Source organism: Dermacentor variabilis, unplaced genomic scaffold (genome assembly GCF_050947875.1).
Source record: "Dermacentor variabilis isolate Ectoservices unplaced genomic scaffold, ASM5094787v1 scaffold_16, whole genome shotgun sequence".
Classification (NCBI taxonomy): domain Eukaryota; kingdom Metazoa; phylum Arthropoda; class Arachnida; order Ixodida; family Ixodidae; genus Dermacentor; species Dermacentor variabilis.
In genome coordinates, this window is record NW_027460324.1 from 4,331,099 (window position 1) to 4,358,395 (window position 27,297).

At 45.5% G+C, this 27,297-nt stretch overlaps 1 protein-coding gene across 2 annotated transcripts in view; it reads left to right on the forward strand.

The window, feature by feature from the left end:
- Positions 1-27,297, forward strand: part of LOC142568068 (AP-5 complex subunit mu-1-like) — a 244,330-nt gene that overhangs the window by 201,908 nt on the left and 15,125 nt on the right. The window lies entirely within an intron of this gene.

A 27,297-nucleotide genomic window follows, 5' to 3' on the forward strand; every position in this document is an offset into this window, starting at 1 on the left:
ACCTTTTCTTGTTGCGAAGACACTTAGTGAAGCTTTTGGCCCAGGCTATAAAGTCTCTAAGTTGGCAAGTGGCGACCTCCTCTTAGAACTGCGTGATAAGACACAGTACGAGAAACTCTCTAATCTAGTATCCTTTGGGAATCTTCCAGTGACGGTCACACCGCACCGCACAATGAACACCACCCACGGAGTCGTTTCCGATGCCGATCTCATGGAACTGACTGAAGCCGAACTACTGGAGGGCTGGAGCGATCAAAATGTGACCAATGTCAAGAGAATAAAAATCAGGTGCGATAGCAAGGAGATTGAGACAAAGCACTTAATTTTAACTTTTGCATCAAGTATGCTACCTGAGACCATTGAGGCTGGCTACATAAAGATCCGAGTCAGACCGTACATCCCCAATCCTCTCCGATGCTTTAAGTGTCAAAGATTTGGCCACAGTTCACAGAACTGCCGAGGCCGCCAGACATGCGCAAGATGTAGTGCCCAAGAACACCCATCTGACAATTGCGAGAATGCTCCACACTGCGTGAACTGTGATGGAGAACACGCCGCGTACTCGCGGTCCTGTCCATCATGGAAAAAAGAAAAAGAAATAGTCACAATCAAGGTCAAGGAAAATATATCGTTCAAAGAGGCACGCAGGCGGGTAGCATACCTGCCAAAGAAAAGCTTTGCCGAAGTGGCGCGTCAGGGGGCAGCGTCACAACGGCCTCCGGCGGCTGTCCGACCCACACGCAGTGAGTCGGCAGTTACGCCATCTGCCCCCACGGTGGTTGCAGCTAGCGCTGCTCCGCCAACTGAGCAGAAGGGACCATCGACCCCGAAGGTGGGCGCAGCCGAGGCTGCCACAACCTCCTCGGCCCCTTCCAGCGCTGGCCACAGCCGGCGCAGTCAAATCCCTCAGGGAGCCCCATCGACCTCCGGGCTGGTGGGCGCAGGGGTCTTGCCCTCCAAGGCGGGACTCCCTCTGAAAACGTCTCGCTCGCAAGAGCACGTGTCCGGAGCCTCACTAGAGGCAATGGACACAACACCTATCCTCAAGGCGCCCCAAGCGCCTAAGGAGCGGCGAGGCTCCCTCGAACGCTCCAGAAAGGACAAAACTCCCGTTACAGGGCCTCGAAAGGGCTCTGTAATTTAATCTCTGTAATTTTCATAATCACTACTTCTGTTTCTGTACACACAGCACCTACTGACCTCCAATATGGATACACAAATAATTCAGTGGAACATCAGAGGTCTTCTAAGGAACCTTGATGATGTGCAAGAGCTTATCCAAAAACACAATCCAAGAGTGCTGTGTCTGCAGGAAACACACCTAAAACCACAACATAAAAACTTTCTCCGACCGTATGTCAAGTTTCGCAAAGATCGCGATGATGCAGTCGTATCATCAGGCGGTGTTGCCATTTTGGTTCATAAAAGTATTTCCTGTCAGTGTTTACAGCTACAAACGCCCCTTGAAGCAGTGGCGGTTCGAGCTGTTTTTTTAAATAAACTCGTCACCATTTGCTCGCTTTATGTACCCCCACACTTCAAATTAAACAAACATGAATTTCAGTCATTTATAGACGAATTGCCAGAACCTTATGTTGTTCTTGGCGATTTCAATGCACACAGCTCCCTGTGGGGCGACTCTCGTACAGACGCACGAGGTCGTCTTGTTGAACAGTTCCTTTTTTCTTCAGGTGCGTGCTTGCTGAATAAGAAGGAACCCACGTATTACTCCCTAGCAAACAGAACCTTTTCTTCTATTGACCTGAGCATAGTTTCCTCATCCATTCTGCCTGAACTCGATTGGGAAGTTATGAACAATCCTTACGGAAGTGACCACTTCCCCATACTATTAAGAACACTTAAAGAAAACGAATATCCGCCACAGGCTCCCAGATGGAAGACTGACACAGCAGACTGGGACAGGTTCCGAAACTTAACTAGTATATCATGGGATGACATGTCCTCTTTAGAAATCGATGCTGCTGTGGAGCACTTCACAGCCTTCGTAATAGATGCCGCATCTAAATGCATACGTGAATTAAGCGGCTCGGCATGCAAACGGCATGTCCCGTGGTGGAACAATGAATGCAGAATCGCACGTAGGAATCAGAACAAAGCGTGGGGGTTGCTGCGCGCTTCGCCCACTGCAGAAAATCTTGTCAACTTTAAAAAAGTAAAATCCCAAGGTAGGAGAACCCGCCGACAGGCCAGAAGAGAAAGCTGGCAAAAGTATCTATCGAGTATTAACTCGTTTAGGGATGAGGCCAAAGCCTGGAACAGAGTTAATAGGATTAGAGGGCGGCAAACATACTCAGTCCCCCTGGTAAACACACAGGGCGATACACTGCAAGACCAGGCAGACTCACTTGGGGAATATTTTTAGAGCGTCTCAAGTCCAACAAATTATACACAATCCTTTCTCAAATACAAACAAACAGAAGAACGTAAGCCATTAATAAGAAAAGGTCGAAAGAATGAGCCTTACAACCGTCCTTTTTGTATTGCTGAATTGAGAGCTGCCTTGAGCGCGTGCAACAGCTCCGCACCAGGATCTGATAGAATCATGTATGAAATGCTCAAAAACTTACACAATGACACGCAAGTTACACTACTCACACTTTTCAACACCATTTGGGATGCAGGGTACCTTCCAACCGCATGGAAGGAAGCCATTGTGGTCCCTGTTTTGAAACAAGGCAAGGACCCTTCCTCAGTGGCAAGTTACCGCCCGATAGCCCTCACAAGTTGCATTTGTAAGGTGTTTGAAAAAATGATTAACCGGCGACTCATTCATTTCCTTGAACAGAGCAAAATCCTTGATCCCTATCAGTGCGGCTTCCGAGAAGGGCGCTCCACAAATGACCATCTTATACGTGTAGAAGCAAATATCCGGGACGCATTTGTACACAAACAATTCTTCTTATCCATATTCCTCGATATGGAGAAGGCGTACGATACGACGTGGCGTTACGGAATCCTAAGAGACTTGTTAGAAATGGGTATCCATGGAAATATGCTTAACCTAATAGAAAGCTATCTGTCCAGTCGTACCTTCCGGGTAAAAGTCGGCAATGTACTTTCACGACCTTTTATGCAAGAAACGGGTGTACCCCAAGGAGGCGTGCTCAGCTGCACACTTTTCATCGTGAAGATGAACACGCTTCGCGCTTCATTACCACCGGCAATCTTTTATTCTGTCTACGTGGACGATATACAAATAGCTTTCAAATCTTGTAACCTCGCAGTCTGCGAGAGGCAGGTACAGCATGGCCTGAACAAAGTCTCAATGTGGGCAGACAATAATGGATTTAAGATCAATCCTAACAAAAGCTCTTGCGTTCTTTTTACAAGAAAGAGAGGAATGATCCCAGATCCTTGCTTAGAACTATGTGGACAACAAATACCCGTAAACAAAGAGCACAAATTTCTAGGTGTTATATTAGACTACAGACTCACTTTCATCCCCCACATTAAACATATTAAAGAAAAATGTCTGAAAACAATGAACCTAATGAAACTTCTATCCCATACATCGTGGGGTAGTGACAGGAAGTGCTTAATTAATCTCTATAAGAGCCTGATCCGTTCACGATTAGATTATGGTGCCGTGATCTATCATTCTGCCGCTCCAAGTGCGCTAAAGATGCTAGACCCTGTTCACCATCTAGGTATCCGTTTAGCCACAGGAGCTTTCAGAACGAGTCCCGTACAAAGTTTATATGCAGAATCGAATGAATGGTCACTTCATATCCAGAGAACGTACATCAGCCAAACATATTTTCTGAAAGTCCACTCAAATCCTGAACATCCCTGTTTTAAAACCGTTAATGACATGACATATGCTACACTCTTTCACAATCGTCCCTCCGTAAGACAGCCTTTCTCGCTGCGTGTGAGGGAGCTTAGTGATGAAATGCATGTCCCACTCCTCGAGTTCCGCCTAATGCCTCCAGCTAAGCTGCTACCTCCTTGGGAGTGGCAGATGATACAATGCGACATATCTTTCATGCAGGTTACAAAACACGCTCCAGAGATTGAAATCCAGATGCATTTCCAGGAACTGCAATACAAACACTCCTGCACGGAGTTTTACACAGACGCATCGAAGTCACGCGAGGGGGTGTCATATGCAGCCGTCGGTCCATCCTTCTCGGAATCCGATTTACTGCATCCGGAAACTAGTATCTTCACGGCTGAGGCCTACGCAATATTGTCGACCGTGAAGCATATAAGGAAATCAAAACTCAAAAAGTCAGTTATATATACGGACTCCCTTAGTGTTGTGAAGTCTTTGATGTCGTTCTGTAAGCACAAAAATCCTATAATAATTGAACTCTATTCCGTCTTATGCAAAGCATATGTATCTAACCAGGATGTGGTTATATGCTGGGTGCCTGGCCATAGGGGCATCCAGGGTAACGTTCTAGCGGACCAGATGGCCACATCAATTGCATCACACACTGTTAATTCTACTGCTGCAGTCCCTGTCACAGACCTGAAACCCTTCTTAAGAAGGAAACTGCGAAACTACTGGCAACGATTGTGGGACCTGGAAACAAATAATAAGTTGCATTTAATAAAGCCACAATTAGGTTTCTGGCCTCCTGTAACAAAATCACGCCGGACAGATGTCCTATTCTGTCGCCTCAGAATAGGACACACATTTGGCACACATAACTTTTTACTCACTGAAAATGATCCTCCAACCTGCGGTAGATGCGGGGAGAGGCTGACCGTCCTCCACGTCCTCCTGGAGTGTCGGGCAGCCGAATCTGAAAGAAGGAAACATTTTTCCCTAGCATACCGGCAGCACATCCCCCTACATCCCGTAATGCTACTCGGCCCAGAACCTTTATTTGACACCAACACAGTACTAAATTTCCTGAAAGATGTCGTCCTGCATGTTTTTAGCCCCACATGTTCGTAGCGGGTCCTCTCTTCAGAGGATGCCGCTGCGATATCTCTTTAGTATAGCACATGCCTCTAGGCCCTTGTCTTTCAAGGGCTCTGGCGAGGCAGCAGTGCTCCAAGTAATTTTAACATCCTACATATTTTTGATTTTGCATCATTCTTCTACGATGGATTTTAATGTTCATAGTAATCGTCATTAGTCATCGCCATAATTTTATAGCACGTAGATTTTACGCACTTTACAGCGACAATTTTTAGGCCACTTTACAGCCAAGTCACATCTCATCGTCAACATACATCGTCAACATCACCACTTGTCATGGCGCTCTTTGGCCAAACCTGGCCCTTGCGCCATTAAACACTACATATCATCATCATCATGGAGTTAAGTAAAACACAGTCATTTAATGATAGTTTTGGATCATCGTCATCGCATATCTCATCATAATCACAACTTGTAACGAAGTAATCATTCAGTGCAGTTGCAACCTCTCTGTAGCCAAGGCCGCTAGAGGTTGCCAGAATGCTAGGGGTATGGTTTTGTTTTATGTGACCGGAAAGATTTTTAACCTCGTTCCAAATTCTCCTGGCATCATTACTTATTTTACAAAATAAGTTTTGATAATATCTGAACTTAGCACACCTTAGTTCACCATTTAACTGGTTTCTGTACTTTTTGAAGTCAATGAACAAATTTATGCCGTGTCTGCAAATTCATGGTACATGCTGTTCTTTGTTGTTATTATTATTTTTTAAGTAAAGTATTGGTGATACATGCTTTTCAAATTTTCTGACGTTCTATGTTCTTCACAGGTGCTGGGAAAGCTTCATCATAACATTTTATAAGTTTATATATGAATAGGTTGTATGCCAAGTTAAGATCCTTTTCTCTGAATATGTGTTTCCAATCAGCTCAGGGGCTCCTATCTAAATATACGGAAAAGGAGAAGTTTTCTCAACAACCACTGCACCAGATTTGGTCAGATTCGTTGCATTTAAAAGAAAAATGTTAAAATCTAATGACTGTTGGCAGTGAAATTGTGATTTAGGCCATTCATTTTTAGTAGAAACTATCGAAAATTGTAAATTTCCCTAAAACGAAACTATCAAGTTTACAACTCTAATTGAGTAATGAAAAACAATATTGCATTTCTGTAAATTGCATCAAATAGTACATATAAAGTGGGCAAATTTTATGTATTATAATGGCTCTCAAGTACACTACTAATATGTGAGGGCTCTTGCAAAACCTTTGTAAACAATGTAATAAAATCACGTAACAGATACAATTTAATACAGTTAAACCTTCATATAATGAAGTCGGTTCGGTAATTTGCTTCGTTATATTGAAATTTTGCTGTATTGAAATTTGACCTTTTATGCAAGTAATTACAGTCGTCGATCGATATTTCTTACACAGATAGGCGCTGCAGAATTTCCTGAATTATCGGACAGTTGAAAAAAGCCAATTTGAACGAGAAAACAATTAATTTTTATAAATTTGGGAATCGACGACGAATGATACGGTTTCATGCCACGTGCGTCGACGATATCTTCACATCGGCAGTACGAATTAAGCAAAGCCATCCACACTTTTGTGTGCAATCCTCCCAAACGGCTAATAGCGTCGCCCACACTGGGATGACGCCATCAGGAAAAGCGCTGGCAGCGGAGAGCGAATGCTTCATCTGCCTCTCGCTCCAGTGGGTCACCAAAACTCAATATTATGCAACCTACGATACTGAACACGTGGGGAGATATCTTAGATGACGCCACGCCGTCTTGGCAAGCACACGCAGCAGATACCTCTAAAGCAGGATGCATGGCTGTGCATGCTTACAGCCGTGCTTACAGCCATGCTTACAGCCATGCTTACAGCCATGTGCAGTCATGGCCAAAATGCGCGCCAGAAATTGCAAAGCGTGCAAACTTGTCCCCCACTCAGTCCCCTCGTGCGCGCTTGATCTTGTCACCATGAGCTCGCTCCTCTTGTCCCTTTTTTCTCTTTGCTTGCGCAGGAAGGCAGCACTTGTGAAGCTGCCATATTTCTTATCTCACCCTTGCACACTTTCACTCACACCTAAAGCACACAGTGCACGGGGTGTGATAGGATCTTATCGCACTTGGACTTTATATGGAACATGATGCGGCTCCATTTCGGGGGTTGCTCTTGTTGCGCGGTGCATGATTTGACAGGTGCGTTTGCTAGCAGCTGCCTGCAGTTCAATCATTTGACCATCTGCGTCCACGGAAGTTTCTGTTTATTGCCTTGGCTTTCCTTTGCGGCAGCAGTGAAATTTTGTTATATTAAAATCGCATACAAGCACACTTCGTTATATTGAGGTTCTATGTACATGGTGTTCTATGGACAAGAGGTTATGAAAAGCTAAATACTTAGTTATATCAAGAATTTAGTTACATTGAAGTTCATTATGTTGAGATATAACTGTATGTCAAATTTGTCCACTTTGAATATTCTGACAAATGCAATTTGTAAAATTGCAATAGCTATTCCTGGTGCAGAGTCAAGATTCGTAAACTTTATGCTTCTACTATTTCTTTTTCAATCTTACCAATTTTCGGCAATTTCTGTAAAAAATTAAAGTCGTAAATAAAAAATCTGCTTCCAACAGTCACTGGAATTTAACCTTTTCTCTCAAGTGCACCAAATTTCATTAAAATAAGCCCAGGGGTTATTTCAGAAAAGCATTTATGCATTTTGCATGGATTTGAAGTGGCGGTGTTGGAGTTCAGGCCTTGCCAAAGCTTCTTAATCTTGCTTGCTCGACATGTGCACTTTGTGGGCAGGATTTTGGATTAATGCTGCCTCGATCCGTTTTGTGTTTGCTCTGCACCATGATTGCATATTCTCGTGAGAACCCTTGTACAATATATTGCACATTGCCTTTAGTCCTTTTCAGAAATGAAAATGACTATCTAAAATATTGTCGCATTGTAATGATGGTGAAGAACCAGGGTCAAACTTGTGCCCAGAAAAGTATGTAACACTCAAGCACAACGATAGCGAGCACACTTGTTGGGCATCAGAATATGATTTACGGATCAAGCGTGTCAGCATTTCACTCATGACTAATCGTACATTCCAGCGTCAATCGCTGGTGCTCGCATGTGTCCCAGAATATTCGCTTCAAACGTGCAATATGATTAGACAAAGATGCTTTTACTATTGAATTGGCGACAACATTTGAGAAAGTTCTAATACTAGAAGGCATGTATCGACACTTGCATCGAGTGTTAACTTAGTAGCACTTTTTAGCTGGTAAAAAAGAGCCCCTGTAAAAATGTAAATAATATACAGTGGAACCCCGATTATACGACTTTCTCGGGACCGAAAAAAAATGTAGTACAATTCGAACATATATTAGGCTTATAAAAATACTACTTCTTTCGCACGACGGATTTACGAGAAGCTTCAATGTAAACTACAAACATACTCTGCAGGATTTAGAAACCCAAATGACCAAAAATGTAAATGCAATAAGAATTATAGCTGCAGTACAGGTACCAGTCATGCTTTATTCAAACGAATTTTTATGGCACTCCACTGCCGCGATTCCCGCCAGCCGGTGCGAACTTTAAAAATGTCGATAAGTTTCTTTTGGACCTTGTTTGACTCGGGAACCAAGAGCTTTTGCTCGAGTTGGGCAACGTCCAAAAGGAGGTCCTCTGCGGCATCGCGTAAACAGATGAAGTTCCGGATGCCGTCTATGTGCCGTAGCGCCTTTGCAAGCGTGGTAGGCACAGGCACAGCATCTGTGGTGTCGTCGTCCTCGTGCGATGTCACAGTGGTGTCAGCACTAGGCAAAGCCTCCTCAATGGCGTCATCTAGCAACACCTCGCCGCAGATTGCAACGTTGTCGTCGGCATCCACGTACTCGGCGAAGGTCTTGGTGAGGTTTAATTCCTCCCCCGCAAGGGCGTGTGCGTAAGCAGGCGTTTGGTGCGTTGCGACACCACATACCCGAGCACACGAGGGTTGGACCCTCCTGCGTGTAGCCGTGCGCAGCTTAGCCGTGTCCGGGGAAAGGGGGATCCTGGGGGTTGAGCCAATGCCGGGTGTACGGACCTTTAGGCCCCCCGGCGGAGGCAACACACCTCTTTGGCCTCTGCTTCACGTAGACGGCACCCCCGGACTGACCCACCCGGGGGAAATCGGTAGTTGCCTTTTCCTATCCTCCTCTCTAATCTTCATCTTTCTCTTGCTTTCGGTCTTTCCTGTCTCCTCCTAGCTTCCTTTTTATTTCCACTTTTCCCAGGCAGCAAGGGTTAACCTTGTGTGGTATAGCCAACCTTGGTTATAACAGATTTGGTTATAGTAGCGTCTTACAGCTGGCGCGTGCAGGCCGTGTCTTTTCACGGTCCTGCAGCGTCCCCTTGTTGGGCTCCATGGTGGGTGGTTGGCGGTGCTGCCAAATTTCCGCATATATCCATGGCAAGTTCTTTTCCACCCCTTCCTGATTGCCCTCATAAACGAGGGCGCACCGAAGAAGTATTTAGGTTCTATGGTCGTCGTAATGAAAACTTTCCCAAATTTCATGTCATCCACTCGGAGAAAACCGCAAAGTCAGCGAGAATGATCTCTCCTCTTCTAGTGTCTAAATCAATAACCGATATTCTTGGCCAAGGCTTTAAAGTAACCAAACTTGCAAGTGGAGATCTCCTTTTGGAACTCCGCGATAAAAATCAATTTGAAAAGCTGCCGAATCTTGTCTCTTTTGGGGATGTTCCAGTGAATGTGACACCGCATCGCACCATGAACACCAGCCGTGGTGTTGTATCAGATAGTGACCTGATTGATCTGACAGAGGCTGAACTACTTGAAGGCTGGAGTGACCAGAATGTGATCAGTGTAAAACGAATCAAAATGAGGCGCGATGGTAAAGAAATTCAGACTAAGCATCTTATTCTTACATTTGGTTCAAGTGTTCTGCCCAAAACAATCGAGGCAGGCTATGTGAAGATCAGGATGAGGCCGTATATCCCAAATCCCCTCCGATGTTTTAAATGTCAAAGGTTTGGCCACAGTTCCCAGAACTGCCTGTGCCGACTAACCTGTGCCAAATGTAGCAACCATGAACATCCGTCCGAGTCATGCAAGAACACTCCACACTGTAAATTGTGAAGGGGAGCACCCCGCATACTCGCGGTCCTGCCCACATTGGAAAAAAGAAAAGAAAATAGTGGCAATCAAAACCAAAGAGAACATTTCGTTTAAGGAGGCATGCAGGCGCGTATCCTTCTTACCGAAGAATAGCTTTGCCGAAGTGGCGTGTCAGGGGGCAGCGCCACAACGGCCTCCGGCGGCTGTCCGGCCCAAGCCTAGTGAGCCGGCAGTGGCGTCACCTGCTCCCTCAGCGGTTGCGGATAGCGCTGCTCCGTCATCCGAGAAAGGGCCGTCGACCTCCGGGCTGGTGGCTTCAAGGGCCTCATCCATTGAGAAGAGGCTTTCTCAACAAACAAATCGCTCACAAGAGCGGGTGTCCAACGCTTCGCAGGAGGCAATGGACACGACACCAAGTCAAAGGGCGCCACTAGCGCCTAAGAAGTGGCGAGAATCGCTCGACCGCTCCAAAAAAGAGAAACATCGCATTACAGGACCGGAAAAGGGTCCTGTAACCTAAATTCTCTTTCTAGACACACAGCACTAACCTCACAATCTTGATGATGTTAAAGAACTCCTTTGCAAATTCACTCCAAAGGTGCTGTGTGTCCAAGAAACACACCTAAAAGTAACTCAGACCAACTTTCTAAGGCAATATGCCACTTTCCACAAAGACCGCGAAGATGCACTCACCTCCTCAGGGGGTGTAGCCGTAATAGTTGATAAAGGCGTTGCATGTCAGCAAATCAAACTCCGAACTCTCCTTGAGGCAGTTGCAGTCTGAGCTGTGCTGTTTGGTAAGTTAATCACAGTTTGTTCGATATACGTCTCACCTTCCTGTCAATTCTCTAAAGCAGAGTTTCAAAGCCTTATCGATGAACTTCCTCCACCATACATAGTCGTTGGTGATTTAAACGCACATAGCCCCCTGTGGGGTGACTCGCATTCCGATGCACGTGGGCGCCTGATAGAAAATTTTCTGTTTTCCTCAGGTGCATGTCTATTGAACAAAAAAGAACCAACGTATTACAATGTTACACATAACACATACTCGTCCATAGACTTGAGCATCGTTTCGAGTTCACTATTTCCTTACCTGGAGTGGTCTGTTCTCAAGAACCCCTATGGGAGTGACCACTTCCCAATTACATTAAATCTAACAAAGCCAGATACAAGCTCGCCCCATTTCCCTCTATGGAACGTCGAATCAGCAAACTGGGAACTGTTTCGAGAACTCACATATTTAGGTGAGGACGACATTTCTGATTTTAATATAGACGATGCCGTGGCATACCTAACTGGTTTTATTATTGATGCTGCAACAAAATGCATTAAACAATTTAATGGACTGGCAAAGAACCGTCACATGAATGACGAATGTCGAAATGCACGCAAAAATCAAAACAAAGCTTGGGGATTGCTTCGAAATTCTCCAACAGCTGAAAACCTTATTAATTTCAAACAAGTCAAATCTCAAGGCAGGAGAATACGTCGACGTGCAAAGAGAGAGAGCTGGGAGCGGTACATATCTGGAATAAATACTTACAAAGACGAGGCAAAAGTGTGGAGTAGAGTGAATAAACTAAAAGGCCAAGAGACGAACCCCCTGCCCTTAGTAAGTACCCATGGAGATAGCCTGGAAGACCGGGCAGACTGTCTGGGGGAACACTTTGAGTATATCACCAGTGCATCGCATTACCCAGTCATTCCTGAAGTTCAAAGAATGCGCAGAGCGACAGCGCCTTGATCGGAAATGTGCCCAAAATGAAGATTACAACCGCCCGTTCAGTTTAGCTGAGCTCAAAACTTCTCTTGCTTGTTGCAACAGCTCAGCACCAGGTGGCAACCGTATCATTTATGAAATGATCAAGTACCTGCATCTTGAAACACAGATAACACTCCTCTCAATTTTTAATGTCATGTGAGCCGCTGGTTATATTCCATCTTCTTGGAAAGAAGCTGTAATAATACCCATACTCAAACAAGGTAAGGACCCGTCCTTACCTAGTAGTTACAGGCCTATCGCTTTGACAAGCTGTTTCTGCAAGCTCTTTGAAAAGATGATAAACCGGCGCCTAATCTATATCCTTGAGAGCAATAGACTACTAGATCCTTACCAGTGTGGTTTCAGAGAAGGCAGGTCAATCGCAGACCACCTTGTCCGCATTGAGGCAAATATAAGGGATGCCTTCATACACAAACAGTTTTTTTCTATCCGTATTTCTTGATTTGGCAAAAGCATACGACACCACATGGCACTTCGGTATAATTTAAGACCTTTCCGCTATGGGTATCCGCGGGAGTATGTTAAGTGTCATTGAAAGTTACCTTTCTAACCGCACATTTCGTGTTAGGGTGCGCCATGCCTTGTCAAGGCGTTTCACCCAGGAAACTGGTGTTCCACAAGGTGGTGTGCTAAGCTGCACACTCTTTTTTGTAAAAATGAATTCTTTGGGCATGGCTATCACACGAACGATCTCATACTCTGTATATGTAGATGACGTGCAGCTTGGGTTTAAATCATGCAACTTAACTATCTGCGAACGACATGTCCAGCATGCCTTAAATAAAGTGGCAAAATGGGCTGACGAAAATGGTTTCAGGTTGAGCCCACAGAAAAGTACCTGCATTCTTTTCACGAATAAGAGAGGAATAGTACCACGTCCTGCTATTGAGCTCTCTGGTAGCAGATTACCTGTAAGCGCCGAGCACAAGTTTCTCGGCATCATGCTGGATTTGAAACTGACATTCATCCCGCATATTAAATACTTGAAGGCTAAGTGCCTCAACACAATGAACTTATTGAAACTTCTTTCAAGTACAACATGGGGCAGTGACAGGAAATGTCTTTTGAACTTGTATAGGTGTCTTGTCGGCTCACATCTTGACTATGGCGCTGGAGTATATCAGTCCACTACACGAAGTGCTTTAAAGATGTTGGATCCTGTCCATCATTTAGGAATCCACCTCGCGACCAGAGCCTTCAGGACAAGCCCCATACAAAGCCTTTATGCAGAAGCAAATGTATGGTCGCTCCATTTTCAGAGATCATATAGCAGTTTTACATATTTCCTCAAAGTGAATTCTAACCGCGAACACCCCTCTTATTCATGCATAAACGATATGACCGATGCCATACTTTTCAATAACCGACCTGCAGCGAGAAGACCGTTCTCTTTGCGCGCAAGGAACCTCAGTGAGGAAATGGGTGTTCCGGTGCTTGAACATTGCCTTATGGCTCCAGCGAAACTGTTACCGCCGTGGCAGTGGCAGCTGATAGAGTGTGACACATCCTTTGTAGAGGTCACTAAACATGTGCCAGAGACACATATCAAAATGCATTTCTTGGAGCTCCAGTACAAGTACTCGTGCACAGAGTTTTACACAGACGCTTCTAAGTCGCATGCCGGGGTGTCCTACGCAGCCATTGGTCCATCCTTCTCGGAATCCGGTGTACTGCACCCTGAAACAAGTATATTTACGGCTGAGGCCCATGCACTGTTGTCGGCTGTGAAACATATCAGAAAATCAAATCTTCAAAAATCAAGTATATTTACAGACTCCTTAAGCATCATAAAAGCCTTGAAGTCACTCTGTAAACACAAAAACCCTGTACTTACTGAGCTATATTCCATTCTCTGTAGAGCATATATGTCTAACCAGCATGTCATTATATGCTGGGTACCTGGCCATAGAGGCATCAAGGGTATGTACTAGCTGACGAAATGGCTACATCAATCACCTCGCAAGCTATTATTCCTACGGCTGCTGTCCCTGTCACAGATCTGAAGCCTCTCTTACGGAAGAATCTGCGAAGCCATTGGCAACGCTTGTGGGACATGGAAGCTACAAATAAGCTTCACTTGATTAAGCCAAAGTTAGGTTTCTGGCCCCCGAAAACGAAAACACGACGAACTGATGTCCTGTTCTGTCGACTCAGGATAGGACACACTTATGACACCCACAATTTTTTACTGACCGGAAATGAACCTCCAACGTTTGGTAGATGTGGTGAGAGGCTGACCGTTCTCCACATCCTCCTGGAGTGTCGGGAAGCCGAAGCTGAGAGAAAGAAACATTTTCCCCTTGTATATCGCCAGCACACTCCTCTCCATCCAGCAATGTTTCTTAGTGAAGAACCGTTCTTTGACACCAAAGCAGTTCTAAGTTTCTTGAACGATGTCGACTTGCAAGTTTTTAGCCCCAGAAATTCAGAGCACATCCTCTTTCTAGAGGATGCCGCTGTGATGGTACTCTAGCATAGCACATGCCTACAGGCCCTTGCATCCCCAGGACTCTGTTAAGGCAGTAGTGCTTATTGGAAAAAGTATATCTGTGAGATATATCACTAAATCATCATTATTCCACAATGTGTATTTCGTGTCCATTGTACAGCCCATTAAAGGGAAGCTGAAAGGTTTTCCAGAAAAAATGAGTGAACATCTGTACATAATGGTTTTCAACCCTCCGAATTCGAATATCGTATCAAAATTGAGCGAAAGAAAGCGCAAATATTTTTTATTTCGACGAAAAGTGCAGCAGCGGACATGCCCAGCTCGCGCGTCTCGTTTCCGCCTGTGACTGGTCGGGCGCCTCGTGACGTCAACACTAGTGTTCGTCCGAACCGACCGCTGCCGCTACACATGAAGCGCGGCGCCAGGTAGTTTGATGCTGTTTTTCTGAGACAGTAATGGAAAATTTAGAGAGACTGCGTTTTTCTGAGGAGTTCGGCATTACTCCCTACATGTACGAGCCGATTGTGAAGAGCTGGCCTCTCGAAGAAGCAAACGATGCTGGTGCGAGCAGTGCTTTCGACGCGAACGAAAGCGAAGTCTTGGGATCTCCTCATGTTGGAAATGCTCTTTGGTGAGTATGTTTTTTGCAAAGTGATCTAGTGATCTCGTCGATCTTTCGCCGATCTAGTGAGCTCGTTTCCGGTCAAACAACTGTAGTGTTGTGTTCCTGCGTGCCTCCTCATGGAACGTAAGCGGGGATGCGATCGTTGGCATTTGTGCGCTGTCCAAAGCTGTCGGGAATCTACAAAGACGGTTTAAAAGCGTGAAAAGCTTCCCGGTTCACGCAGTACGTGTAGTGACCTTCACCTGTGCGCCATCCGCACACTACTCGTAACCGAAGTCGTAAAGGCGGCGAATTCTGTCGGCTATGTGAGACGGTCGGTTTCTCGCTGTGCGCGAGAGAAGGGGGGAGCGTAGCGTCCTGGCGTGCGCCGGCTTTCCAGCACATGCAAACTCTACATTTTCACTGCGTTATGGTAGCTGCATGCAGGCTGTTTTACAACACACGTGCAAATAGAAAATTCGTGGCGCTTTGCGACAAAACCTGCTTCAAGGGCGGGAGATAAACATGCACCTTCCATTCAGCGTGCTAACACGAAGGAGCTCGCAGTAAATCAAAATCTAGGTTTGGGCGAATTCGTGTATTCATAAGGCCTTCCAACACCAGTTATCATCAGTCAGTCCGCACTCGTGCCGTCTTTGTTTTCGTTGCTCCGATCTTTTCGCGCTGCGTTTAGAAAGCCTGCTAGTGGCAAGTAGTCCTCTCTCATTCTGTGGCCATATACAGCAACTGTGAAGGCCGAATTGCAGGGCTGGCCGTATACTACCACTCTACATACATGCAGACGCACCAACAAAGGAATGCAGGGTCGATCGAAGCAGATTACGATGGCACGCTCGCAGCAGAAACAAGCACGGTCAGGCACGGTTGCGGAGGCTGCGAAGGAACGGAACACTAGTGTTGACATCACAACACCGCGGTTTCCGGTCTCCGCTCGCATCGTCAGCGTCAGCAGCAGCGCGCGGCATTCGACGGGGGGCGGAGCTACAGCGCAATTTTAACCGACGATTACGTCGCTCCTAATTGAACCCCCCCCCCCCCCAAATTTTACCTACATGGCTTATAAGGTTCCCGCATCCGTATGTGAGCGTCTTATTGAATTTGACAGACTCTTCAGCTTCCCTTTAACCATCGGCATAGTTTTATCTTGTATAAGTTTTATGCACTTTAGAGCGACTTTTTTTAGGCCCCTTTACAGCCACCGTAATATCTGCCCTTCGTTATTCATACCTCAATTGTGAACGCATTACCACCGGCCTGGCGCTCTTTGGCCACATTTGGCCCTTGCGCCACAAAACACCACATTCATTATCATCGTTTAAACCCTTGAAATTGTCGTCGGCGAAGCCTGCATCGATCTCGAGCGGCATCGAGGTTGTTGCTTCCCCAGCAGACGAGGCAGTCTCTCGCTTAAAGCCACAATGCTTGAACGAGTCAGCAATTGTGCCTCGCGACACTGCGTTCCATGAACAGGCAATAAAATGCATGGCGTCAAGCACAGTGATCTTTTTTTTTTTCGATCCAGGATTTGCCAGGATCATCTCAAGTGAAGATTTGGGTATCTTAAGGTCCCGAGCAATGCTGGCTTTCGTCACTCCATGCCGCTTTTCCGCTTTTTCGATAACATTCAGCTGATCGCTGAGCGACAGAGCTGTCTGCTTTCGGGACATTGTGCATCGCATTGCTCCACACAATTCAAAACCTCCGCTGAACGCTACTCTATAGAATTATGACGAAGAACATGTGCGACAAACCTAGGCCTCTCCGTGCTACCTTGTCGGCGATCTGCTGCTGGGAAACTGGAAGGAGAGAAACGCTTCCCCAATGCGACAAGAGGCGATGCTGCTGAGAAGAGAGGGAGAAAGTGATTGTGGAGAAGAAAAGGCGCTACGTATTTCAGCACAGTGAGCGTCACATGCGGCTGCTTATAGGGGAGAGAGAAACGAACGATGCATTCGGAGAGACGAAGCGAGGAAAGAGACCCGCGGCACCTTTCTCTCATCTGCCGTTCCGTCCTGCGCTTCGCGAGGGTCAGCGTATAACGCGGGTCAGGCGTAAAATTGCATCGGATAACCGGGGTTTTTTATGCATTGCTTCTATGGGGACTTCGCCAGGACTGCGCTAATCCGTTGTAAAACCTGGGTCGTCGCAAAACCGGGGGACGTATAACCGGGGTTCTGCTGTACATGCATCAATATTCGTGTTGTATATGAAACCAGATGCCTGCTTAACTGTATGGAAGTGGATTAGTTATGTTCTTGTCATCAGCATTTGAGAAAATCAGCACAAATTATGGGTAGACTAATGTGTCATGACAGTCAATCGAAAGCACCCATAACGTACATTTCACATACAGCGATACAACATGAAAACATAGGATTCAGCGTTGTCATTTGTGGGGATGCGCGACTCTCACGCGTCCCCTGATATGTTGTTTTCCCGCACGGCTCGCGTGGCCTGGCGCTCGCGGTGGTCGGAGTGGTTGAGGCGCAGTACGAGAGATGGCGCGAGTGTTGCGCTGTTAACGCCGCCGACAGGCAGGGTTACTTGGGCGCCGAAAGACAAGGCGCTTTCTCTTTGGCGGCTGGACAGCAAGCAGTGCGGACGTGCCGTGCCTCGCGTGCGCCGATCCATGCTTCTGCGAGACCGTCTTGCGGGGCGCGCCACCGTTCGCGTGACCGTACGCGCGAACGACCAGGCGTTGGGATCCAGCATGGGGCGAACATATTCGCTCGCTATCCGGTCGCGGTGAGTCGGACTTCCTAGATTTGTCGCGCGCCCATCGGCATGTTTTGTGGATAGCAACTCGGCTAGCAGGCATTGATGTATGAAAGGTGCAATAAATGTCCTTGTGATTGTTTGCACTACTGTGTTGTTGTTCCTTTGTCCCAAGAGCACGGAGGAGAAACCCACACATTCTAAGTTACAACATGAAGTTACTGTGACAATTGATAGTGTTGTGCCACACCAGCAGTAGCGCCACCAGCTACTAGCGCCACCTACTGCTGTGAGCAGAAGGGAGAGTGAAAAGAGCAGGGCTAGGGGCAGGTTTGGATGAAGCAATAATGCACTTGTTTTGTGTTCACTGTGAGCTCGAGTCTTGGCTTCACTTCTTCCAGCTATACATGTGACAAACTGGCGATGAGCATGCACCAAACTGCATGAACAACCAGGCCTACCTTCGGTAGGACCGAAGCGTTCGAGGGAGAAGGCGACACCCGGCTTGCTTATGTGGAGCACGTCCAAGAGTTCTTTGAAGCCAACGACATTGTGCCAGCAAAGAAAAGGTCAATATTGTTTAGCTGCTGTGGGCCTCGTACCTATGCACTACTTCGCAACCGTGTAAAGCTGGAAACAGCCCAAGATAAAACGCTTGACAAGATGGCCGTACTTGGCAAGCACTGCACCCCCACTCCATTCATCTTAATGCAATGGTTTTGCTTCAGTTTGAGGGGGCGTCCTGAAGGAGAAGCAGTCAGTGACATTGTGGTTGCCCTCAAGTGTTTGTTTGAACACTGTAATTATGGAACTGAACTCCACAACATGCTGAGAGACCGAATAATATGTGGCATAAACAACTCAGTGGTTAACATGCGGCTACTCGAGAGTTCTGACCTCACATTCGAGGATGCAGTGAAAACTGCCCTGGCGATGGATGCCGCTAAAAAGGATGCCGGTGAACTGTGTCAGACAACTGCAAGAAGTTTACCGTGTTTGCGTACTCACTGGGTAGCATCTGTGACCAAGAGCATGGTGTGTTACTGCTGTGGTGACAGAAGTTATTTAGTGTCACAATGCAGACACAGCAAGTCACAGTGTCAATACTGCAGGAAAGTGGGGCACTTGGCAGTCATCTGCAACTCGCGGAAGGCTGACACATTCATGAAGGAAAATACATCTGCTGTGAGGACTGTCCCGCCACAATCAACACGTACTGCGCAAGTAAATGCTGTTGACACTGACATGCTTCGTGTTCCTTGTGGTGCTGACGTTTTTGACATCTGGCACCTAAGTGGTGAGCTGACTGTGCCGTCCATCGGGAAGCCATTTCCGATGGAGTTGGACACCGGTGCAAGCGTTTTCGTAATGGCAGTAGAGAAGTTTCAACGTGCCTTTCCAGAAGTGAGTCTAGAACTTTCAAACGTATTTTGCGTGGGTTTAGTGGGGAGCTCGAGCAAGTCAAGGGAAAGGCAAACGTTTGTGTCGAATACAGGGGGCACGAATGGGTCCTTCCGTTGTACCTCACGAGTGGCACTGCTCCAACGTTGCTAGGGCGCAACTGGTTCCAAGCTTTGGGCATTGGTGTCGAAGGATTCAAACAAATTAACCAAGTTAGTGATGTCAGCGAGTTGATTGCTCATTTTGCTGAGGTGTTTTCAGAAGGCATTGGCACGTTTTAGGGATTTTCCACCAAAATTGTTGTGCCTCCAGATGCAGTGCCAAATTCTGCAAACCATGCCCACTTTCGTTCGTGTTGGTTGACCTCGTAACGCAGGAGATCGGAGATCCTGAGGTCGCAGCATGAGAACATTCTCGTTTCCGTGAAGATAGCCAAATGGGCATCGCCGATTGTGCCTGTTCAGAAAAAAAAATGGCACAATAAGAATTTTCGGAGATTTCAAGCAAACAGTCAATGCTGTGTCGCTCATGGAAACCTACCCAGTTCCGCGTGCTGAAGATCTGTGGGCAGCCATGTTGGTAGTTCAGAAGTTTACAAAACTTGATCTGCGAGATGCCTACCAGCAGATATCTCTGGATATCTCTGGATGCAGAAAGCTGTGAATACGTGACCATCAACACACATATGGGTCCTTTCCAGTATACATGCTTACCTTTTGGGGTTTCTGCTGCACCTGCTATCTTTCAGTGAGAGGTGGAAAATCTGCTTCGTGGTGTGCCGAAAACAGCTGTGTATTTTGATGACGTTGTTATTACAGGCATCGATGACGAAGACCACTTGGCGAATCTGACGATTGTCTTGCAGAAACTTCGGGAAGTTGGCTTTAGGTTGAAGCTGGACAAGTGCATTTTCTTCGCTCCTGAAGTGGAATACCTGGGCCACATTATATGCAAGCAAGGTCTAAAGCCTGACCCCAAGAAGGTAGAGCAGAGCCACAGAATGTGAAGGAGCTCCAAAGCTATCTTGGCCTGCCTAATTTCTACAGATGGTTTTTGTCAAACATCTCAACAATACTGCGTCCCTTGCATCAGCCGCTGCTTGAAGGGGAGAGTGGAGTTGGGGGAAAGAGCAACAGCAAGCATTCATCACAAGTAAAAGGCTCTTGTCAGATGCACCTGTTCAGGTGCACCATGACAAACCAGGTGGGGAACTGCCCTGTTTGCCAAGTGCACCAGAAGGATACCAGTTATGTCATGGCCATTTCCTGACAAGCCATGGACCAGGATCTATGTTGATATTGGATGTCCATTCATGGGACACTACTTCCTTGTGATGGTGTATGCTTTTTCCAAGTGGGTAGACATTCACTCTGTTTTGTCACCATCTGCAGAGGCCATGATCTCTGTGTTCAGGACTGTCTTTTTTTTTACATGGTCTGCCAGACATCATTGTTTCTGACAATGGGCCCGAATTCACCAGCAGCCAGTACGCTGACTTCCTGAACAGGAATGGCATCCGTCGCATGCTGGTGCCTCCATATCAACCTGCTTCTAACGGCGCTGCGGAGTGGCTAGTACAGACTACCAAAGATAAACTGAAGAAAAGCACACTGGGTGAATTCAGGACACAAGTGGCCAGGGTGCTCTTCCACTACCGCTTAACACCTCATGAAGTAACAGGCTGTGTCCCGTGCGAGTTGCTCATGGGAAGAAGAATCAAGACACCTTTGGATGTCGCCCTCCCAAGTCTGCGATCATCTGTTCAATTGAAGCAGATAAAACAAAAACTGCGTGCGGACAAGGGTTGCTGCATTGCGGCAATAATGGACCCAGGTGCCGCAGTGTTCACCAGGAACTTCCAATCAGGTCCACCATGGATACCTGCTTAAGTTAGCCGCCCTACAAGCTGCACCTCATCTGAGGTTCTATTACAATATGGAACTGTGTGGTACAGTCATGGGGACCACATTTGCCCCAACCTCGTACAGCCACCACCACCAGCAAACACTGTGCCTCTAGATCAGCCAGCTGAGCAACAAGCAACAGAGCCTGTGGAGCCTGCAGGAGCTGCTGCTGAACCAGAACAGCCACGAAGTCAGCCCCACAAGAGAACTGGGCTGCCAGCAGCAGTCATCCCATTGGGAGAAAGTTCTGTCTGACTGCAAAAAAGTGCCCGGATGAGACGCCCTGTGAAATGGTATTCTCCATGACAAGAACTAAAGGGGGAGGAGTGTGACAGTTGTTGGTGTTGTGCTGCACTAGCTGTAGCGCCACCGGCTACTAGCACCACCTACTGCTGCAAGCAGCAGGGGATGTGAGGAGAGCAGGGCTACGGCAGTTTTGGATGATGCAGTAAAGCACTTCTTTTGTGTTCGCTGTAAGCTCGGGTCTCGGCTCCACTTCTTCCAAGTATACATGTGACAGTTACGTCTTCATTTTTATGTTTAATTAATTAATTAAATAATTTCACCAGTTTATTTGGTTGGCAATACATGATTGTAATACTAGACCTGAGGAGGGAACGGAAGAAACTGGTACATAAGAAGCCGATCAATGAGTTAGCGGTAAGAGGGAAAATAGCGGAATTCCAGATCAAGCTACAGAACAGGTATTCAGCTTTAACTCAGGAAGAGGACCTTAGTGTTGAAGCAATGAACGACAATCTTGTGGGCATCATTAAGGAGTGTGCAATGGAAGTCGGTGGTAACTCCGTTAGGCAGGATACCAGCAAACTATCGCAGGAGACGAAAGATCTGATCAAGAAACGCCAATGTATGAAAGCATCTAACCCTACAGCTAGAATAGAACTGGCAGAACTTTCGAAGTTAATCAACAAGCGTAAGACAGCTGACATAAGGAAGTATAATATGGATAGAATTGAACATGCTCTCAGGAGCGGAGGAAGCCTAAAAACAGTGAAGAAGAAACTAGGAATTGGCAAGAATCAGATGTATGCGTTGAGAGACAAAGCCGGCAATATCATTACTAATATGGATGAGATAGTTCAAGTGGCTGAGGAGTTCTATAGAGATTTATACAGTACCAGTGGCACGCCCGACGATAATAGAAGAGAAAATAGTCTAGAGGAATTCGAAATCCCGAAGGTAACGCCGGAAGAAGTAAAGAAAGCCTTAGGAGATATGCAAAGGGGGAAGGCAGCTGGGGAGGATCAGGTAACAGCAGATTTGTTGAAGGATGGTGGACAGATTGTTCTAGCGAAACTGGCCACCCTGTATACGCAATGCCTCATGACCTCGAGCGTACCGGAATCTTGGAAGAACGCTAACATAATCCTAATCCATAAGAAAGGGGACGCCAAAGACTTGAAAAATTATAGACCGATCAGCTTACTGTCCGTTGCCTACAAAGTATTTACTAAGGTAATTGCAAATAGAATCAGGAACACCTTAGACTTCTGTCAACCAAAGGACCAGGCAGGATTCCGTAAAGGCTACTCAACAATAGACCATATTCACACTATCAATCAAGTGATAGAGAAATGTGCAGAATATAAGCAACCGTTGTATATAGCTTTCATTGATTATGAGAAAGCATTTGATTCAGTCGAAACCTCAGCAGTCATGGAGGCATTACGGAATCAGGGTGTAGATGAGCCATATGTAAAAATACTGGAAGATATCTATAGCGGCTCCACAGCCACCGTAGTCCTCCATAAAGCAAGCAACAAAATTCCAATAAAGAAAGGCGTCAGGCAGGGAGATACGATATCTCCAATGCTATTCACAGCGTGTTTACAGGAGGTATTCAGAGACCTGGATTGGGAAGAATTGGGGATAAAAGTTAATGGAGAATACCTTAGTAACTTGCGATTCGCTGATGATATTGCCTTGCTTAGTAACTCAGGGGACCAATTGCAATGCATGCTCACTGACCTGGAGAGGCAAAGCAGAAGAGTGGGTCTAAAAATTAATATGCAGAAAACTAAAGTAATGCTTAACAGTCTCGGGAGAGAACAGCAATTTACAATAGGCAGCGAGGCACTGGAAGTCGTAAGGGAATACATCTACTTAGGGCAGGTAGTGACGGCGGATCCGGATCATGAGACGGAAATAATCAGAAGAATAAGAATGGGCTGGAGTGCGTTTGGCAGGCATTCCCAAATCATGAACAGCAGGTTGCCGTTATCCCTCAAGAGAAAAGTATATAATAGCTGTGTCTTACCAGTACTCACCTACGGGGCAGAAACCTGGAGGCTTACGAAAAGGGTTCTACTCAAATTGAGGACGACACAACGAGCTATGGAAAGAAGAATGATAGGTGTAACGTTAAGGGATAAGAAAAGAGCAGATTGGGTGAGGGAACAAACGCGAGTTAATGACATCTTAGTTGAAATCAAGAAAAAGAAATGGGCATGGGTAGGACATGTAATGAGGAGGAAAGATAACCGATGGTCATTAAGGGTTACGGACTGGATCCCAAGGGAAGGGAAGCGTAGCAGGGGGCGACAGAAAGTCAGGTGGGCGGATGAGATTAAGAAGTTTGCAGGGACGGCATGGCCACAATTAGTGCATGACCGGGGTTGTTGGAGAAGTATGGGAGAGGCCTTTGCCCTGCAGTGGGCGTAACCAGGCTGATGATGATGATGATGATGACATGATTGTCATGATGCTGGAGACGAAAGGCTACATTAGCAGTCACCTGACTAGGCCTCTATACTCACGGACAACTTTTCTTGGCTATGAAGCGAAGGCTACGGAAACTAAGCATGCCTCTTTTACCGCTGCTGGAAGTAATCCTGCAGTTTTCTTGCGTGGGAAATAGAAAACAATACTTCCTTTTGTTTTTTATTTGCTACAGCACCTCATTTGAAATTATACTTAACATTCACCAGCCAGCTAGTAGTGTTTTATTGTATTCTTAATTTGCTCTTTCCAGTTTTCGCATTCCCGAGACTGTCGCACGTCTTGCACAATCACCAAACACAAAGTGACACCCGTGTCTTCTGTTGAGTTTTCGTCACTTGCTGTCCGGCCAATCAACTCCCCTGAGGGGCTGTTGACCAACTTTAGCAACAAAAGACTGTTGAAGCACACACAAAAGGATTTTCCAGCGTATACGCGGATATTAATCGAACCGATCTGGGAATTTCAATCTCTAGTATGTACAAACGAGTGAGCAAGCTGACGGCTGCGCCGGCTCTACCGACGCCATCGTCGGTTGCACGTCCAAGTCCTAACTGACGCCATACAGCTGCTTCGGAGCTCCGACACAGGCTGTGATGCTCGCTGTTCAGAACTTGTTATATATTGGATGTGAATAAATATTGGTTCATGCCGAGTTGATTGTATCTGCCTTCACTAAAGTAATGAGGTTGTGCGAGGTTGGCAAAACCGAAACCGGTGCCCCCATAGCTTTCGCTTCATAGCCAAGAAAAGTTGTTCGCGCGTACAGAACCACAGTATGTGTTTCTCACATTACAGCAGTGGAAAAAATGCACTATATAATATAAAAAGAAAGAAGAATAACATGAAGTGTACAAATGTACGACACAAATGCAAGTACACGGTATAAAATCAGAGGCAAAGAAAAGCAGTTTTTACCATAGCAAGCATGTGATGGTTACCTTGTCTACATATATGAACGTGCTGCTTTCAGCACCTGACCGTGGCATTTATGCGAAATAGCTATATTTTGCACTTGTAATTTGCCAGTTGGTAAGAACTGACTTGAAAGGCAGTTAATGTCCCTGAGCTGGCCTTGGGTATCAAGAAGATATAACTAGGAATTGTAGTTGTTTAGTATTTACCAGCAAATGCCAGAAAAGACCTGCCGATATACATTTTTAGAATTTGGTTTATCCAAAAAGTGCTCAAATTAGGAATTCATCACCTCAAACTGGTTTTGTGTCACACCGTACTGGAATGTAACCAGTTTGCGAGAAGCTGAGGTCACGACAGGTCAAACTAACTGCTCACAAAACTTTTTAACACCTATTTTTGAGTATGTAAGTATAATTTTGCAGCCTAGCCAAGCCTGTCTTGTCGAAAAACTAGAAATAATACATAGTAAAACACTTAGACTTATCTACAATAAATACTTGCATCGCGTTATTGCTAACTTGTTTGTGCGTCAGAATGTGCATCCCAATTCTGTCTTTTCAGTCGAATTTCACTACAATCATTGTTCTACTTTATCATGGAATCATTAAAATTGAGGAGCAGGAATACCTGAAGCCACCATGTTGGCATCCTGGTAAAAACAACTATGACAAGTGCATCCAGCTGCTTCTCACATGGTGTCACACTTTCAAGTGCTCTTTTTTTCCCAAAAACTATAGAAATGTGGAATAGACTGCCAAATAGTGTTGTGAATTCCACTAATGCTGATGCTGCTTGTTTCCAAAATTCAATTGTGTTGCGAATCTCTGCTTGATCAATAATAGTGGTTTTAAAGTGTGCTCGATGACTGATAGTTTTTATTGTGGCATTACATCTATTTGCATTTTCAGCATTTTTTGTTCTGCATCTTTTCTTTATAAATTGTGTTCCTCATATTAGCACTGCCCACACAGCACCTGTACCCCCTTCCTGTATGAGCCTGTGCAAGGCGTACAGGATAAATAAATAAAGTAAGTGATGTTGGTTAGGAGCTCTTGCATGGTGGTGTGAGAGCTGGATGCCAAGGTGAGACAAAGCGACGCACTTTACCAACATCACACCATGCAGTGCTGCATGAGATAGAGCTCCGTTTAATTGCATGGCTGGCCGTATAGAAGAGAACAAAGTGCACTTTGGGTTTTCCTTGGCCCTGGCGTTGTAAGGCAGGCAGAGAGGAGCTGAGGTGCTATGCTAGGCTTTCACAGCAGGTACAAAAACTCGTTATAACATGAGGCTTTTCTGCTGCTCTACTTGCCAGTTGTTCTCTTAACCCCTTTTCTCAGTGCTACAGACCCCTTGTAAGCTTCCTTATGAAGCACTAAAGGTGAAAAATGCAAGAAGCTCCAGTCAGCAGTATGTACCAAAAGCGCTGTTCAACTTCTGTGTGAGTACCCACATGATACTCACTGCAGTGAAAGAAATGGGACATTGAAGAGCGACATGCACCAGATTTCCCATATATGAGTACATGGGAATAGATAAATCTCCTTAGCAACCACTCGATCCATTTTGATGACTTATCTCGCATTTAGAAAAATAAATTAAGCAATAGTAAAAGTAGGAACTGTATTTTCAACTATTCTGGAAAATTGCAATATTAAAAAACCAAATTCAAGTGTCAAGTTTACAATGCTGTAACTTGGCAATAAAAATGATATAATAATTCTGTAAACTGCACCTAGTGATAATTCTAAAATTTATGTAGTATACGCTACTTTAAACTATGCTAGTTATTCACGAGTAGGACTTTTGCAAAGCCATCATAAACGTGAACAATTTTAACGTGAGCTGTACATTTATACTATATCCACTGTGACTGTTTGATATGCTCTAACAGATGCAGTTTACAGAACTGTGGTAATGTTTTTGTTGAAAAGTTATGGATTTGTAAACTTTTTGCTTCTATTTTTCTTTCAACTTAGTAACTTTTAGTAATCATTCCACGAAATATTGAGGCCCCAAATAAAAAAGTAAGTTTTCTAGAGTCACCAGAATTTAATTTTTCTGTCAAATGCAATAAATTTAATTCAAATCAGTCTAGTGGTTGTCTCTTAAAGGAATTTCTGTGTTGCACATGTATTCGAATAACTGGCCTCAGAGTTGGCCCCGAGGCAGAGCCATTACTCTCCGGTGACACAAAAACGAAGACTGGCCTTGAAGTCAGAGACCTTGCTGGCCAGTTGGTAGCACACATATGCTGCTGCACGGAAGCTACATGTTTGTTCAGACTGAAGGAGTCTCTTAGCATTATCCAGCACTTTACATAAGTTCTTCTGGTAGCAGCAAGGTTTTATATAAAGTTGGGCTAGTTATGATGAATGCGTACTTTAAGCCATTGTGGAAAATGATGAAAAAAGAAATGTAAGGTCACAGGATGGCTGGCTTTTACAACACAAGTTTATTAAAGCGACAGACAAAATGAAAACACCACTTGTGTAAGCATGCACCATTAAGCAACATCATGAAATAAATCAGAAGGCAGCTGCGTCTCGCAGTCTAACAGAGACAGAAGGTTCGGATACACAATTGTCATGCTGCCTTTGTATATGGAAAGCTTTTCCAAGTTTGCAAGCTTTATTATTTTTGTGCTTAACGTTAATTTTAGTGGCCACAATAAAGGGAATGCCTATCTCGCATTTCGTAGCACATAGTAATGCGTGTGGTTGCAAA